Genomic DNA, 18813 nt, shown 5'->3' with positions numbered 1-18813 from the left:
GACGTGAGGGTTTTTTTTAATTAAAAGTGCCCCTTTAATTCTCCTACTACTAGAATATTACAGCAATGGTGCAATGATTTCCAGTGATGCCTTATCACTGTTTGGAATATGGGTACTGGTGATAGGAGCTTCTGAATTACCATCATAATAGTCTATTATAGTTGTCCCAAAGGAGATCAAATGCCCTAAAAAAATTCCCTACTGACTTCAAAGTGGCAATCAGAATTATTACCTGGATCGGCATCCCCAGAAATTGACTTAAACCATATCTGTTAGCTTGGCATTTCCCGACTACCACACATAAATAAACGTGATAGGCAGGGGAAGGGGTGTATGGTGCGGGCAAGGGAGCTGAGCCCACCCCATACATGACCGACATCAGAAATCCCAATGATGGTGCTCAATTAAACGCTTAAATTTAGGTGATTTTTTAACAGGTGCCCACCCTGTTAGACCTCCACTTGGCACCCCCCACAATGCAATGCCAATCAGTTAACAATGCAACCTTATAAAGGCCTCTATAGCTCCTATGTCAACTCTACTAATACTATCTGCCTCAGGCAGACTCTACTTACAGAGTGTAAATTTTACAAATCATTGTAGTGTAATAGAACTGCATTAATCTGTGTAAGCAATCAAACGATTGCTTATAAAGGTGTTCTAGGGGACGTATAAAGTATAAGGGTATAAACACACACACCGTATATGCAGCGTATTTACTGCTGCGATACGCAACAAATACGCAGCAGATTAGATCTAAAAAACTGAACACAGCATCAAATCTGCACCATCAAATCTGCTGCAGATCTGCTGCGTATACGGTGTGTGTGTGTTTGTACCCTAAGGGTACAAACCCACACACCGTATACGCAACAAATACGCAACAAATACGCAGCAAATACGCAGCAGATTTGTTGGTGCAGATTTGATGCTGTGTTCAGTTATTTAGATCTAATCTGCTGCGTATTTGCTGCGTGTTTGCTGCGTATTTGCTGCGTATCGCAGCAGTAAATACGCTGCTTATACGGTGTGTGGGTTTATACCCTAAAGGTAAAAAAAATAAAAAAAATCCAAAAAATGTAAATCATCTCCCCCTTTTCTCATAAAGGTGTAAAACTAAAAATAAGGTAATATATTTGGTACCGCAGTCAAAATTTTAAAAAACAAACAGAATTTGTGTTCATTTTAGGGTAAAACTCACATGTTCTTTATGTTCCTCACATCAGTACGATTACGATATGTAACTTGTGTAACTTTTATTTTATTTGACAGCTTTTAAAAAATTAAAACCTTTAAAAAAATTCCATCCTGTTCCATCCTACCAGACACCAGGGACGTGCAGAGCATTTAAATGCTTGATTAGCGGATACAGCGATGGGACCGTGACGTCTAATAGAGGCGCTCCCCTCTCCTAACCCCCCTCGCAGACACCTGTTTATCATGCAGGTTGTATATCACCTGAGGGCAATTACCTTAGGTTAATTATATCATTAACCTAATTAACCTAATTCTATTAATTCATTCTATTATCAGCTCTGCAGCTAACCAGACAATGCTCTTTGTTATGTAACAATTCAGTCAGTATAATGTCACTGTCTGGTTACAGAGGTTTTGGTGCTGTGTGAAAGAAGAGCTGACCGTACAATGCGAGTACTCCCAAGATTCCCTGCTACTGAATTGGACGTGGAAATGTGCAGTGAAGGGAGACACCTAGTGACCATATCTATAAAGTTGATTTAAACATAGAAAACTTTAAAAATAATAAAATGAGTATATATATTGCAAAAATTGATCAGAACCAATGGTGATTTTTTTTTCTTAAGTAAAAAAAAAAAAAAAATCAAGGGATTAATAAAAAGAATATCATTATCTAGACCAAGATTTAGTCCTGTTTTCTGGTATTAATTTACTTTGTTTCTGATTCTAATTCCCGGTCCACCTGCAATTAATAAAGGCCGTAAGAAAGGACGATTTCCTGTGCTGCTCAGTGTTCTTGGCGGAATAAGAAATGAGACTCTGTAATAAAGCGGCTCCCAATCACTAACAGACCCTCACCTTACCGAAGGGATAAACGATCGCAAACGAGATTATCGTTAACCTGAAATCGTTCACCATATTAGGGTGGTATTACACGGAATGATTATCGTTCGAAAAATCGTTAAATCATTCGTATTTGAACGATAACCGTTTAGTATAATAGCAGACAACGATTAAATGACCAACGAGAAATCGTCGGTCGTTTAATAAAATTTGAACCTATTTTTATCGCTGATCGTTTGCTAATAAAGACGTCGTTTGGGCGTTCGCAGTAGTGGCGAACGCAATAACGATGACAGGATGAATACAATAACAGTCATCGTTCCGTGTAAATGGGTGAACGATTTCAGGTTGTTCGCCATAGAGTTCGTCTATTGTTGAAAAATCGATTCATGTGATAGTACCCTTACACAGAACGATGGTCGTTTATTCCTTCTGATCCCAGCAAAGCAATGAACAATGCGCAATTACACTGAACAATTACTGAACAAATGCGGAACGTGAGCGAACGAACGTGGAATTACAGCGAATGATTAACGATAATTTCAGGTTCAGATCTAAATCAACGATCAACGACATACGAACGATTTTCCGATCGTTGCCTGCAATTACACAGAACAATTATCGTTTAAATTCGAATGATATAACGATTTTTTGCACGATAATCGTCCCGTGTAATAGGGCCTTATATCGGTTTGTTTAGGAGAAAAGCTGGTCACACATTTCAGATGGCTGCCGTCTGTATGTTTGTTTGTCTGACAGTCTAGCATCTCCACATTTACCTGCACGCTCGACTCGGCTGAATGTGCATGTATTCTGAATGGGGAGATGGCTGCTAGACTCCTCTGACCGCTTATGTCTCCAAAAACTTAAGGATCTGGCATGTTGAAGTTAAAGCAGAATTCCTCTTAAAGTGAATGTACCATAAAGTACATTTGCTTTAAGCCCTGCCGATAGATAGAACGGCTCCGGAGTGGGGAAGACGGTGATGCTGTCCTTTTTTTGAACCACAGCCTGGTTCCCGCTTACAGCGCCATTCTCTTCCCAGGCACCGGCTGGGGGGGGGGAGCACTGGAGGCGAGCCGGCCCACCCCCATTAGGAGGAAACCCCCGCCCACTCGGCCCGCCTCCAGTGCTTCACACGGGAACCAAGCCACAGTTCAAAAAGGGATCGCACCACCGCCTTCTCTGCGACGGTGCCGTTTCATTGATGGGCAAGACTAACACCGAAGGTAGCTGATGTTACATTGGCTTTAAGCATTACTTTTCATATGCTGCTGCCCATGGTGAGACTACCAATTCATTCAATACTTGTAATCTATTCAGTCTCCTTCCCCCAGTTCTGAGCTGCTGCTTTCTGCTAAAGAGCAAAAACTGTGTGTGAGCTTTTCTCTCCGTCTTCCCCTCTTCCCCCTTTCCCTTCCGGGAGGGCTCATGTAAACAAGTCCCTATCTGCAAATTAGTAATGTTAGCATTACAAAGAACCTTCAGAGTTGCAGAAACAGCCTGCCAGGGACTTGTTTCCATCAGCTGTCTCAGAAGGGAGGGGGGAGGAGGGGGAGACGGAGAGAAAAGCTCGCATACACTTTGTTTCTTTAGCAGAAAGCAGCAACTCAGAACTGGGGGAAGGAGACTGAATAGATAATAACAAGTATGGAATGAATTGTTACTCTCACCATGGTCAGCAACATATCAAAAGTTTGGTTCGAGCGGAATACCCCATTAAGGGATAATACAGGATTTAAAAACAAACAAACAAACAAAAAAGCTTTCTTCTTGCAAAAACAGCGCCACCCCTGTCCTCAGGTTGTGTTTGGTATTACAATTCAGCTCCATTCAGTTCAATGATAATGAGATGCAAATCCCCCACACCCAAACTGAGGACGGGTGCTGTTTCAAAAAAAAAAAAAAAAAAATGGCCATGTGTTTCTAATCCAGGACAATATCATTAGCCTGTAGTATTAGATGGTGGGATTAGTTTTTAAACCTCACTAGTCTTATTGTTACTTAGAAGATGAAGTATAGAAATAACAGAAGACATTTTAAAACACATCATTATATATATATATATATATATATATATATATATATATATTAGGCTCTACAGTTATCTACAACTTTGGCACATACAGTATCACCAAGCTATTTAATAGAATACTTCTATAATATATACAATATTGTACATAATTTGTACTTCTAACTCTGCGCTTTTAAGGAGTTGCAGATCATAAACCAATACTACATATCACAGAATTTATGTATATTTTTTATATGCTGGTTACAGTGCGGGTGCTTTGAAAGTTCCCAAAATTAATATAGGAGATTTACACCTATGAAATACTGCCATCTAGTGTTGAGCATGTGAATCTCAGCTCTGTTAAAGACTGCATTACACCAATGAAAAAACGAAGTAAAAGGATAACAGTAAAACATGATTTGTATTGTATCCTACTGTTTTACCTGTATAAACAGAACATTTCCATCACTTACAAGTGTTTATTTAACACCATGAGACCACTACATGTATAGTAGCTCTCAGAAGGGGAAAGATTACAAGAACCTTAAAGGGGTACACAAGCGAAAATATTATTCATCTGGTTTCAGGAAGTTATACAGATTTGTAATTTACTTCTATATAAAAAAAATTTCAACTATGCCCATACTTATCAGCTGCTGTATGTCCTGCAGGAAGTGGTTTATTCTTTCCAGTGTGACACGGTGCTCTCTGCTGCCACCTCTGTCCATGTCAGGAACTGTCCACAGCAGGAGAAGCGTTCTATGGGAATTTGCAGCAGCTCTGGACAGTTGCTGACATGGAGCACTGTGTAAGGGTACTATTACACCAACAGATCTGACGAAAGATTATCTGCCAAAGATTTGAAGCCAAACCCAGGAACAGACTATAAACAGAGAACAGGTCATAAAGGAAAGACTGGATTTCTCCTCTTTTCAAATCCACTCCTGGGTTTGGCTTCAAATCTTTGGCAGATAATCTGTTGTCAGATCTGTTGGTGTAATAGTACCCTCAGACTGGAAAGAAAACAGGTCATACAGCAGCTGATAAGTACTGAAAGACTTGAGATTTTTTAAAAGAAGCAAATTACAAATCTATATAACTTACAAAAATTAGTTGATTTGAAAGAAAAGGATTTTCGCCGGAATACCCCTTTAAACCTGACATTGCTGGAAAACGGTAGTCTTTCCTTTGTCCATATTAAGCAGCGGCTATGAGATTAAGTATACCTGTACTTTTTTCAATTTTTAAGAACCTTTGTGCTTTGGTTTCCATAAACAGAAAAAAAATTTTTTTAAATCAAGTAGTGTCAAATTTGTTAGTTATTTTTATAAAAAAAAATAATAAAAATCTCTCGTTTTCCAGTACTTATCAGCTGCTGTATGCCATGCAGGAAGTGGTGTATTCTTTTCAGTCTGACCCAGTGATCTCAGTCTGACCCAGTCCAGAGCAGTAGCAAATCCCCATAGAAAACCTCTCCTGCCCTCCAGACTGCACTTCCTGCAGGACATACAGCAGCTGATAAGTAAAAAAAAATTCTATCAAATCTTTCCTACAGGAAGTGGTGTATTCTCTCTAGTCGGACACAGCGCTCCCTGCTGCCACCTCTGTTCATGTCAGGAACTGTCCAGAGCATGAGCGGTTTTCTATGGGGATTTGCTGCTACTCTGGACAGTTCCTGACATGGACAGAGGTGGCAGCAGAGAGCACTGTGTCAGACTGGAGAGAATACACCACTTCCTGCAGGACATACAGCAGCTGAAAGACTGGGGACTTTTAAATAGAAGTAATTTACAAATGTGTATAACTTTATGGCACCAGTTGACCCCTTTAAGTTTGCCGACATTGGTTAACCTGAAAATTTTTGATCATTTTCTAGACAAGACAAAGCAGTAAGCGCCATATGTGACTGTCTGTGATAGCAATGCATTGCGTTCCTGTACCTGATGTTTCCTAGCGCCTGGATCTGTGTAACAATCAAGTAATACGGCAATTAGTAGAATTAGCACGCTCTTGAAATACGTTGTTGACCTATCTCGCCTAATGGAGAGCCATTAAGACATAATTATGCCAACTAGTTCTCCCACGGCGGCTTTTAGTGAATTAGACATAATTGGGTCATTCTATTTTCTCGCCTTTTATCCAATACAAACAATGACCTGATCCGGGGTAAAACGTCTTCTCCTCACTTCACAGAATCAACCTGCTTCCTGTTACAGGATAATCGCGTAGTCGCTGTAATTATATCTTCTATGGATACACGGTAACAATACCGTATCGGGCAATCAAAAGGATTTCGTCGATAGTAATTGCTTGTTCTCTTTAGACATGAGCGAACCGCCGGACTTTTGGTCCGACGGCATCTTCGCTCAATCACAGGCATCACACTGGAGTGAGCGGCTTTCGGACTGAAAGTCCGAAAATTCCGCTCATCTCTAGTTCTCTTATCAATTTCTGATCAGCACCGTAGCAGCCAGACTGTGCCTCCAATATACACTGTTAGGCCATGTTCACATGGTGTAAGACACTGGCCGTTCTGTGACCTGGTCAGTCACAGAACGGCCGGTATCGCAGAAGATCATCCCGGTACTGCAGTTCACATGGCGTAAGACAACGGCCGTTCCGTGACCCATCTGGTCACAGAACGGCCAGTATCGTAGAAGATAATCCTGGTACTGCAGTGGATGATCTTCACTCCTGATGAATTGGAATGCGGGTGCATCAGTGTGCCCCTGCATCCCAATTCGCCACTGCACACAATGGAGCGAGCAGCTGGAGCCGCAAACTCCATTGTGTGCACTGACAGGTTTTCTGCAGCCACTATTCAGTGATTAGCGGCCACAGAAAACTGACATGTCAGCTTTTTACGGCGCCGCTAGGGATCAAATCTGGAGCGTATACTATGGGGGAGATTTATCAAACATGGTGTAAAGTGAAACTGGCTCAGTTGCCCCTAGCAACCAATCAGATTCCACCTTTCATTCCTCACAGACTCTTTGGAAAATGAAAGGTGGAATCTGATTGGTTGCTAGGGGCAACTGAGCAGGTTTCACTTTACACCATGTTTAATAAATCTCCCCCTATGTTTATAGGCTCCGGACGGAATTCCATCCATTCCCAATACAACGTGTTTTGTGTAAATCATGGCCGCTGTTGCACATTGCAACAACGCCCGTGATTTATGTAAAACATACGTTGTGTGAACATAGACTTACTGTTCAAGAAGGTATAGGCCAACTACTGTATATCAGCCATGACTGACCCTGTGATATACTGTGATGTATTCCTCCCATGCACAGTACCATATTGCTTGTACGAATAATACCTACCGTTATGCCTCAGTTACCAAGTGTATGCAAGAGTGAGTGCCTCTACATATAGGCGCTCATATAATAACATTGTCTCGTTTTCAAGTTTCACAAACTTAAAGGCGGACTCCGGCAAAGTAGTCAAATCAACTGGTGCCAGAAAGTTATATTTTTTCTAGTACTTATCAGCTGCTGTATGTCCTGCAGGAAGTGGTATATTCTCTCCAGTCTGACACAGTGCTCTCTGCTGCCACCTCTGTCCATGTCAGGAACTGTCCAGAGCAGGAGAGGTTTTAAATAGGGAAGTGTTTCTCAATTCCAGTCCTCATGGCCCACCAATGGGTAATGTTTTGAGGCCATCCCATCCTAAGAACACCTATGATAATACCCGATGCATTTATTATAATCATATCACTTGTGAAATACTACATAACCTGGCCAAGAGGACTGGAAGTGAGAAGCACTGCTATAGGGATTTGCTGCTGCTCTGGACAGTTCCTGACATGGACAGAGGTGGCAGCATTACCCTGAAGTATACACCACTTCCTGCAGGACATACAGCAGCTGATAAGTACTGGAAAACTGGAGATTTTTTAATAGAAGTAATTTACAAATCTGTATAACTTTCTGGCACCAGAGTTTTTCCTCTGGAGTACCCCTTTAAGGCCAGGATGTCCCCTATAACTGTATATGGATGCACAAAATGCTTACATCATCCAATTATTGTTAATGGGCGTTTGACAGGATCATAGTGGTACATAGCGACTAGTCCCATAAAACCCGTCACTAGGTCCATTACAGCCAATGATTCGCTCATGTGATACAATCATTCTTACGGGATTTCTATTATTCCATGCAAATAAATGCAAAGGACGTTAAACTGAGAATATTTCTCTAAGCAAACGCGTACAGTCGTTGGCAAATTGCCAGCATGACCCAGAGTTCACCCAGTAATATGGCTTAAAAGCACGTCCCCCGCCTCCGCCAAAAAAAAAAAAAAGAGGTCACAAAAGGGGAAAAAAACAATTTAAGTGAAACAAATCAGAGCGGCCGTGAAAACAACATCTATTTAAATTCCGAAGATTTACATAAAAACATAATTGGGGCCATTCTTCTTGATTAGCCGGGAAGCCGTCTCCTTCTCTCCGCCCGGTAATGGGGTCGGTCAGACCTGAACGTCTGCAAGGGGCTGGTGCAGTATACAGAGATTACATGGAGGAACGGACTCATCTGTAATCGTCACCGCGAGATGGAGACGAAATGCAAATGTCCGGAGTGATTTATTTATCAGCAAGCGGGACGTCACAGACACGGCCATTCCGGCCCGAGACTAACCTAATATTTACCCAGGGATGTCATCCGCAGGTCCTTCCTATTGGTTTCCTCTTTGCCTCCGAGCAATCAGTTTAATTTCACATTTAATTACATGCGCCATCTCCTAGGGAAGCCGCACAAAAATAGGAAAATCCAATCTGGATTTTTTAACGCAATTGTCTTAATATAAAGTAATAGGCGTTTTGGAAGGGATAGGTGCGGAATATGAAGAGGGCAAAGAAAAATATAGACGCTCCCCGATGCTATATGAATTGGGAACGAAGCTAATTACCCCGACTAACCTGACAGATGTGTGCTAAGCATATGCAAGACTGTATGGTGGGCCTCACAGGAGGAAGGCTGTATCTGCTACCAGGGGCTGGGTGGCTAGAAAGAAAAAGAAGAAGAAAGAAGACAAAATAAAAAGAAACGAAAGAAGAAGAGGAAAAACAAGAGGAAGAAAGAAAAAGAAGAAGTATGAAGAAGAAAGAAGAAAAAGAAGAAGAAAGAAAAAGAAGAAGAAAGAAAAAGAAGAAAGAAAGAAAAAGAAGAAGAAGAAAAAGAAGGAAAAAGAAGAAGAAGAAAGAAAAAAGGAAAAAAGAAGAAGAAAAAAGGAAGGAAAAAGAAATAGAAGAAGAAGGAAAAAGAAAAAGAAGAAGAAAAAAAGAAGGAAAAAGAAGAAGAAAGAAAAAGAAGGAAAAAGAAAGAAGAAAAAGAAGAAGACAATAAAAGAAGAAGAAGGAAAAAGAAGAAGGAAAAAGAAGAAAGAGAGAAGAAGAAGAGATCACTTTTGCACCAATCTTCTATGAAGCAACAGCTTTTAATTAAGTAACACAATGCTGCAACGGGTTTCGGTGTCTCAATGAAAAACTTCATCAGGACTGAAGATCCCAGCAGAAGAATTAGGACATATTGCAGCATTGTGTTACAATTACTGTAAGTATCAAAGGGAATCTGTGCCCAACCCCCGCTCCAAAACTGCTTGTACAATCGGATAGCAATGTTTAATCCATGTCCTGCTCTGGGGTCTGTTTGTCAAAGACGTACGAGAGGGCTGTTTTAGACTGGAAAGAATACACCACTTCCTGCAGGACATACAGCAGCTGATAAGTACTGGAATATTCCTAGTTATCACCTATCTGCTGCCAGCATGAGAACCCTGCTACATCCCAATTGTTATTTAGCACAAAATGTCTAAAATAAGTATTTTCATATTTGGGATATTAAAGGGGTAAAATATTTATATATATATTATATTCAACTGGTGTCATAAAGTTATACAGATCTGTAAATTACTTCTATTAAAAAAAATCTCCAGTTTTCCAGTACTTATCAGCTGCTGTTTGTCCTGCAGGAAGTGGTGTATTCTTTCCAGTCTGACACAGTGCTCTCTGCTGCCACCCCTGTCCCTGTCAGGAACTGTCCAGAGCAGTAGCCAATCCCCATAGAAAACCTCTCCTGCTCTGCACAGTTCCTGACATGGACAGAGGTGGCAGCAGAGAGCACTGTGTTAGACTGGAAAGAATACACCACTTCCTGCAGGACATACAGCTGCTGATAAGTATTGGAAGACTGGAGATTTTTAAACAGAAGTACATTACAAATCTATATAACTCTCTGAAACCAGTTGATTCGAAAGAAAAAGATTTTCGCTGGAGTACCCCTTTAAACATTTGATGTTGGTGCCCTGATGTCTACAGGAGTTTCAAAGTGACATCTTATCTGCTTCTGCAGCTCCTGAACAAAGAACTAAAAAGAAAAAGAAAAACTACTTTACATGAAACATAGACTCCTCACTGGCAAGGATCGGGCGGACATGATAAAAACAATAGATCCTGTGTAACATTGTGTCATCGTTTTAATGAACTACCTTCCACAGCTTCATTAAACATAAAAAAAAACCTTCCAATAATTAGCTTTTATCTATATAAAGTAAAATAATGTCCTTAAGAAGCGCGGCGGCTGCGGGAAGAGACAAAGCTTTCAAAGACTGCCTGGGACAGCGCATGTTCTTTGAAGATAAGTAATGAGAAGGCCTCGCTGCATTTACTTAGGAATATGCGGAACACTGAAAAGTGACAAAAGTTTTTTGCGAGTGATTAATGGCCTCTGAAATGATAACACCTAAAAAGACTTTACTGTATACCGCCCAGGAAACAAAGCTGGTATATATATATATATATATATATATATATATATATATATATATATAATTGTACACTACTTATGTTTCAAAATCTCAAGTTTTCCAGTACTTATCAGCTGCTGTATATCCTGCAGGAAGTAGTGTATTCTTTCCGGTCTGACACAATGCTCTCTGCTGCCTCCTCTGTCCATGTCAGGAACTGTCCAGAGCAGTAGTATATCCCTATACAAAACTTCTCCTGCTCTGGACAGTTCCTGACATGGACAGAGGTGGCAGCAGAGAGCACTGTGTCATACTGGAAAGAATACACCACTTCCTGCAGGGCATGCAGCAGCTGATAAGTACTGAAATACTTTAGTTTTTTTTGTAATAGAAGTCATTTACAAATCTGTATAACTTTGTATAACTTGTATAATGTGTGAAATGCCCCTTTAATAGCTTTGAATCCATGCACACATTACAATAATTTAGCATTAGTAGTATATATACCCCTTTAAATCTTTGGTAAAGTTAAGGGGCATTCACACATTTAAAATTTCAGGCTACTTACTCATCTCCCCCTCTCCCCCCTCCCTTCTGAAACGGCTGATGTAAACAAGTCCCTGGCTGGCTTTATCTGCAACTTTGTAGCTTCTTTTTAATGCCAGGAGGGTTAATCATAGTGAGTTGATCAGCAACTTGACCTTAGAATAACCCTCCTAGCATTACAAAGAAGTTACATTGTTGCAGATACAGCCTGCCAGAAACTTGTTTACATCAGCCATCTCAGAAGGGAGGGGGGAGGAGGGGGAGACAGAGAGAAAAGCTCACACACAGGTTTCTGTGTTTTCAGCAGCAATCAGTAGCTTAGAACTGGGGGAAGAAGACTGAATAAATAATAACAAGTATGGAAGGAATTGTTAGTCTCACCATAGGCAGCAACATATCAAAGTTATGTTCTTGTCATTGAACGTTCAAATCCTCTTAACATAAAAATATCATGTATACATATAAAAAAAAAACCCTATGCAATAAAAAACATAATTAGTATCACCACATGTAAAAAAGTCATATGTACCCCTAAAAGATAAAGTTCACTCTGCAGAAAGCAGTCACATGGCTCCTTAGAATAAAGGTTGGTGTCAGAACACACACACACATATATATATATATATATATATATATATATATATATATATATATATATATATAACAAAAAGTATATGGTAAAATAAAGGGTGCTATTAAAAAGTAAAACTTAAAACAAAAAAAAAAATAATTGAAAAAAAATGACTCTTGGAAGGTGATGGCGAAAAAAAAATGAAAACTGTCTGCGTCCTTAGGGGGTTAAGAGCCAAGTCATTTACTTGTTTGCAGGATGGTGTCAATTTCTGTTTCGCTTGAGTGAGTAATGATCAATAACAAAAGCGTTGAGTAAACTGAACACTGCTGTAATGTCCAGCGGCAATGCCTCCCTTACCAATAGCAGAAATGGACAGTGATTAATGGAGGAGTCCATTGGAAATGTATGGCTTTTCGATCTGTGCAGGTTTGTCCGCACTGTACAATACGGTTTCTACAGTATATTGTATGTGGCAGCTAACTCCTGGGAAAATGTAAGTATGACATGGACATGTGACAGCTAAGCTTCCACCTAAGGAAAAATAGAAAGTAGTTAGAAATAATTCATAATAAAAAAAAAAACTTTATATAAAATAATTATATATAGATTATATTTCGCTTCATATATTGGATTTATATTGGGTTCATCAAGTGGCAGGTGAAACTAAATATCTGGTAACTTACAAGATTAAAGGGGTACTTAGGCACTGATAAAAACAATCAGTCAATAACATAGTTTTACACTTATAATCCCTCCGGAGTCTGCCTCCGTTTAAATTTCCCGCTGTTTGCAGGTCCCTGAACCTCCAGTTTGTGTTTTCATTTTTTCTTCACTTCCTGGTTTGGGCTTTCCCATAATGCACTTTGTCTCCTGCGATGTCTAACTGACTCTGTAAAACTGTTAGATGGCTTACATCTTGCTCAGCCAATCAGAGCTGAACAACCTGAGTGATCTGACAAAGGGAGGCTGGCCTAACAGGGCTTAGACCCGCCTCCCTCTTGATGATGTCATTGTTACAAAATGGCTGCCACAGAAAAGTCTGGGGTCAACAGTCATTAGGTAAGAATGAGTTTACTTCACTTCCTGGTTGGAGGTTGAGGGGGGGGGGGGTAAGATAGGGAAGGGGGGCAGATAGGTGACTGAAGCATATTACAAAGTTATATAACTTTGTAATGTGTTTCACTTACTGGGAAAAAGCTTTTTGCTGGAGTACCGCTTTAAAGAGGAATTTCTATCTTATAAAGTGATGAAATTTTGCTAGGATAAGACATCACTAGAGATCTGCGAACCAAACTTCCCAAAATGGAGATTTGTTCCAAACAAGTTTGAAAAGATGGTGGCTACATATCTAAAACTCAGGAGAAACAGATCACTGATCTCAGGGAGACCAGCCAAAGATAACACTGCCAGCTGTTAGGTAAAGCACTCAATGCAGTGAAATCCTAGGTGCATTGCTCCCTGGGAAACATGAATATGCAAAAAGAGTGCCTGTGAAATGTCATTTAAGAGTCTCGAAACACAGGACTAGCCAGATATCCCTCCCGGAAGGACCCGGACAAGGGGTGGCTCCTGTAGGGAAACCACCATATTAAGTGGCCCTATAAGTCAATGTAATGAAAAGGAAGAAACCAAGGCCAGATATCCATCCACGGACAGCTGTTTCGGGGTGTTGCCCCTCATCATAGTGGAGCAGGATTCTGGCTAGGTGGGGGCAATGCCTAGTAGAGCCATAAGAGAAACAGATCACTGATCTCAGGGAGACCAGCTAAAGATAACACTGCCGGCTGCTAGTTAAAGCGCTCAATGCAGCTCAAAACACACACAAAAAAAAAATGGTTTTCTCACCTGTCTGTGCTCCCCTGGTGCCCACCTCTGGGTCTCTGGAGTCTTCAGCCACCTCCAGCCTGTTCATCCAATCTCTGACTAAGACAAGACAGAGAAGTAGACAGTGATTGGCTAAGCAGGCTGTCACTCTGGTGAGTGACAGCCTGCTCAGCCAATCACTGGCCACGGTGCTGTACAGTTTCAGTCAGTGATTGGCTGAACAGGATTTTGGCAGCTGTGGGAGATATCAGACCACGGAGAAGGACACCGGGGGAATGCAGATAGGTAAGTATTGATGAGTGAACTTTGTGAACCACACTAAAACAGCTAAATGCCTGCCCTTGTTTAGTTGTTTTAGTGCGGTTTGTTGAAGGCTCGGTTCGGACTAATCCGATGTTTGTGCCAAAGTTCGACGAACCCTCATCTCATCTCAACTCTAGAAATCACTTTGTGATTGATGACTTCGTAATTCAAATCCTGAGAATCCTGAGAATGTAGGGGTCGCAGCCCTGACTTTCATGCCCCTTTTCTCAGAGAGCACTTTACTACTAGGTGTAGCAGACTTTTCAAGACCTCCCAGAAGAGCCGCGCGTAGTTGGCAAGATACTTTAGCTTGTTGCTATTTGTCTTACTGGGGATCAGTTCCTTTCTGTGGTAACTGTCCTGAGAATGCTGGAGAACAATTCCTGGCGTGGACAAGGTTTACCTAAGAGTATGGTTATCCCTCCTGAGGGTTTAGAACTGCATCTTAGAATAGGCTTTTTACATAAGAAGAATCTGTTAAGCCTCTAGTCCCTGACAAGGGTCCTGGCCTGGGCTAGGTCAGGGCTTCACTGCAGCAGGAACTCTCTCTCTTGTCTGGCTCTTTCTTCCTATACACGGACAAAAGACACATACATAGAAATAGTGCGACACCTAGTGGGGAAATACAAATAAGCACCTTTACCCTTTTTTGTGCGATACCTGAAAGAGGTACTTTACCCAGGTGGAATAAAACTTAGTGGACCACCCATAGCGGGACACTACTAGGGGCCTTTCGATGTTGGTGGAAGGATTAGTGAAAAGAATCCTAGTAAGGGGGAGGAAGCGGAATCAGAGGTGGAGGGCAGTGACAACAATAACAAAGGTTCAGGAGGGAAGTGTATTTAGAAAAAAAAACTGAACTCAAGAACAAGAGGACACAGTGAGAGGTTGGTTGGGGAAAGATCAGAAGCAACGTGAGAAAATATTATTTACTGAAAGAGTAGTAGATGCTTGGAACAAACTTCCAGGAGATGTGGTAGGTAAATCTAAAATACCTGGGATAAAGACATATCTATGTTAAGATAATATGAAGGGAAATACTAAAAGGGCAGACTAGATGGACCAGGAGGGCTTTTTTATGACAATGCCCCTAATGTTGGGCACCATAGAGAGGAGCAATACAAAGGTGGCGATAAGGAAACACTCTATCCTCTACCTTATTGAATCACCCCTCGGATGCCATGCCCGCACAAATGTTTGTCCTATAAACCAGTCTGTTCCCGACTTTCTTCTCTATGATAGTAACTGAATCCCCCATTACCTGATTATTTCTCCCCTGATATACTGTGGTAAAAACTTTGCGGACTTCTTGAAGTGAATGAAATGCATGCATTATTTACCATAAATTTTTCACGTCAGCCAATTAATTCTGCACATCCAAATTGATTTTCTGAACATTACCATGTGGAATACTTAAATAGCGGTGATATGTAGGCTATGAATAAAAAATGATTTCATTAAAGGTCTGAATTAAATACTGTGAAATATTAAAGACCTGCGTTATCCCAAGAGAGCTGGGGAATAATCAGAGCCACAATCTAGGAAATGTTATTATATGCAGGTTATATAGGTTACTGGTACCAGCTCATTGATTGGGATTTGCATTCACTATAAGGCAATGTACTATAGTACAGTTACTATATACAGGGACTATGCAACCCATTATTTGTGACCAGGCAAGTTTTTTGTTACCGCCTTAAAGGGGATTTAAAGGACATTTTATTTTTATTAATGTATCCGGGTATTTTATATATATATATATATATATATATATATATATATATATATAAAAAAATATATATATATATATATATATATATATATATATATACACACAGGGTGGTCCAAAAGTAGGTAGACAGTATGTGTAATAGGGTTATGAAGGGGGAGATCTATCAAACATGGTGTAAAGTGAAACTGGCCCAGTTGCCCCTAGCAACCAATCAGATTCCACCTTTTATTTTCCAAAGAGTCTATGAGGAATGAAAGGTGGAATCTGATTGGTTGCTAGGGGCAACTGAGCCAGTTTCACTTTACACCATGTTTGATAAATCTCCCTCTTTATAACCCTATTACACATTGGGAGGCATTTATTAAGTCCGGCGTTTTTTACGCCGGACGTAAAAATGCCCCCGCAGCTCCGGCGCTACGGAGATTTATGTAGAGGCGGACTGCCTCTACATAAATCCCGTGCGCGCCGTTGCGCACCGCCGAAAACCTACGCCAGCTGAGGACTGGAGTAGGTTTTCGGCTTACATTTTGGCGGAACGGATGGTAAATCGCGCGGACTCTGAGTTCCGCCCACTTTCCGCCCCTTCTCCGCCCCCTGGCGTACTCGGTGGAAAGTGCCGATTTGCGAATATTTTATTCGCAAATCCGCCATTTTTGAACAAAAAAAGACGCAAATCGGCACTTTCCGCCGAAAATCATCCATTCGCCGGATGATACATGTGGCCCATACTGTCCACCTATTTTTGGACCACCCTGTATATACATATTTATATACTCACCTGCCCTGATCCACTGTCATTCCAGCATCACCCAGTGTTCTATACGTCTTGCATCCCATGATGCCCTGTCTGATATTGGCTGAGCCGGCAGTTCCTACACAAATGGGACAACATAGGAAATAGGTAAAAGTTTAAAAAAAAAAAAAGTTTGTGCACGCCTCTTAATAAACTTGGCTACTTCTGCCCTCCAGACTGGAAATAATACACCACTTTCTGCAGGACATACAGCAGCTGATAAGTGCTGAAAGACTCAAGATTTTTTAATAGAAGTAAAATACAGATCTCTGACACTTTCTGGCACTACTCCATTACCTCAGCGATCGTGGCCCCGTATACACGTACGGATGTGTGAACAGGGCCATTGGATAACATTGGTTTCATGTGTGAATTAGGCCTAATAGCGCGGGACTGGCACAGAGGAGGAAGGTAACACATACACCGTCCCCGGCGCTATAGAGGGCTATTAGCAGGTTAGATTAATATAACCTGCTAAAAGTTCCCCTTTAAGGCATCCCTGAAGAAGTTGTTGCTTCCTTTTTTAGACTATAAACTTTTCTGATGTGGAACCCTTTGTGCAAGGTTCTGGACCAGCTGGGATAACTCACTGATCTGGTGCCCCAGAGTAAGCTTCACTTATTACGCAAAAAAAACAGGCCACATCACAGACCACTTCAGATCTCTTTCATGCATAGGTATGAAAGAGATCTGATGTGGTCTGTGATGTGGCCTGTTTTTTTGCGTAAGTTAGGGCAGTGCTGCCCTCTCTTGAACCAACTGGTGGCCCCCAACTGGATGACAGTACAGTCAGGGTACTATTACACGGAACAATAATCGGCCGAATCAGCCCGATTTGGCTGATTATCGCTCTGTGTAATAGACAACAATCAGCCGAAGATCATTGTCATCGGCTGATAGTTAGAACTAGGGATGGTCCGAACCTGCCGAGGTTCGGGTTCGTATGAACCTGAACTCTTGGCAATGATTCCCGCTGTCTGCCCGCTCCGTGGAGAGGGTGGATACAGCAGGAGGACCGCCTGGAAAACTGGGATACAGCCTATGGCTATGGCTGTATCCCAGTTTTCCAGGCGGTCCTCCCGCTGTATCCACCCTCTCCACGGAGCGGGCAGAAAGCGGGAATCATTGCCGAGAGTTCAGGTTCGTACGAACCCGAACCTCGGCAGGTTCGGACCATCCCTAGTTAGAACCTATAATTGTCGGGCGCCGACCGCTCATCGCTACGTGTAATAGAGGTGCGCGGCTGGCGACTGACGATATACATTACCTATCCACGCTCCGGGGCTGCTCCTGCGGTCCGCTTCTCCCAGGGTCCCGTGCGCTCTAGCTTCAGAGCGGCCTGTCAGCGGACAGGCCGCTCTGAAGCTAAAGCGCACGGGACCAGGGGAGAAGTAGACCGCAGGAGCAGCCCTGAAGCATGGATAGGTAAAGTATATAGTTAAAGCAAGGGCTGCAAGGACATCAGTAACGATGTCCTTGCAGCCCTTGTTAAACGATTACTGAGCTGTGTTATAGGCCCAGTAAACGAGCAGCAATCTAGCAGATCGGCGCTCGTTTACAGGTATTATTGGGCCCCTATCGGCCCGTGTACCACCCTAAGTGCAAAAGGTTTAGTCATACAGACCGAGTATGAACTGACAGACATGTCAGAGACAAAATCAGGAAGCAGAGGACAGTCAGAGAGCAATCTATAGGTCAGAACCAAAAGACAGCATCAGAGCCAAAACAGAACCAGAGAAAAAGTCGATACAGGCATAGTCTAACCAGAGAAGTGTATAAGGCCGGCAGGCAGTAGTCAGACGTCCAGACACCCTCTTACTGGGTGGGCATCCTATCCCGCCTCCTGTCCTGGTGACTAGCCTTGATGTCCCTTGGGCTGGTTGCTGGGGTAATGGATGGGGCTTCCGATGGCGCTACATGGATCACCGCCAGAGGGGAGGCAAGTTCATAATGCAAATAAAATAAATCTAAGGTTTGTTATCCACCAAAATGCTCCACTACTGGTGAGACCTGCTAGTTTCTGGAATAACAAAGGTGACGGGCTTCTCTGTGATCCGTAATGACAATGAGAGCTTTTAGCAGCTACAGAGGTTCCCAGAGTATCCGTATTGGTCTTGCTTTGCAAGAGTTTATTCTCCATTTGTTAAATCAGTCCATTAGTGTATGCCTGGTGCGTAATGTTCTGCTCTAGAATGTAATAAAAACAGGGACATAGAGGGAAGGACTGGTAATGTAAAGGT

The 18813-nt window shown here is 41.8% G+C and overlaps 1 long non-coding RNA gene across 2 annotated transcripts in view; it reads right to left on the bottom strand.

Annotated features, from left to right (window-relative positions):
- Positions 1 to 10545: 10545 nt before the first annotated feature.
- LOC138772235 (uncharacterized) overlaps positions 10546 to 18813 on the bottom strand; it is a 39613-nt gene continuing 31345 nt past the window's right edge. The window contains exons 3-6 of one of the 2 annotated variants that reach the window (XR_011359727.1): positions 16559 to 16652; positions 15389 to 15483; positions 12279 to 12452; positions 10546 to 10741 (exon numbers count right to left, since the gene is read on the bottom strand). This is a non-coding gene — a long non-coding RNA (uncharacterized lncRNA). The remainder of the gene's footprint in view (positions 10742 to 12278; positions 12453 to 15388; positions 15484 to 16558; positions 16653 to 18813) is intronic. The other variant, XR_011359726.1, reaches the window with a different exon arrangement.

This window comes from Dendropsophus ebraccatus, chromosome 14 (genome assembly GCF_027789765.1).
Source record: "Dendropsophus ebraccatus isolate aDenEbr1 chromosome 14, aDenEbr1.pat, whole genome shotgun sequence".
NCBI lineage: Eukaryota > Metazoa > Chordata > Amphibia > Anura > Hylidae > Dendropsophus > Dendropsophus ebraccatus.
This window is presented reverse-complemented; position numbering and strand designations above follow the sequence as displayed.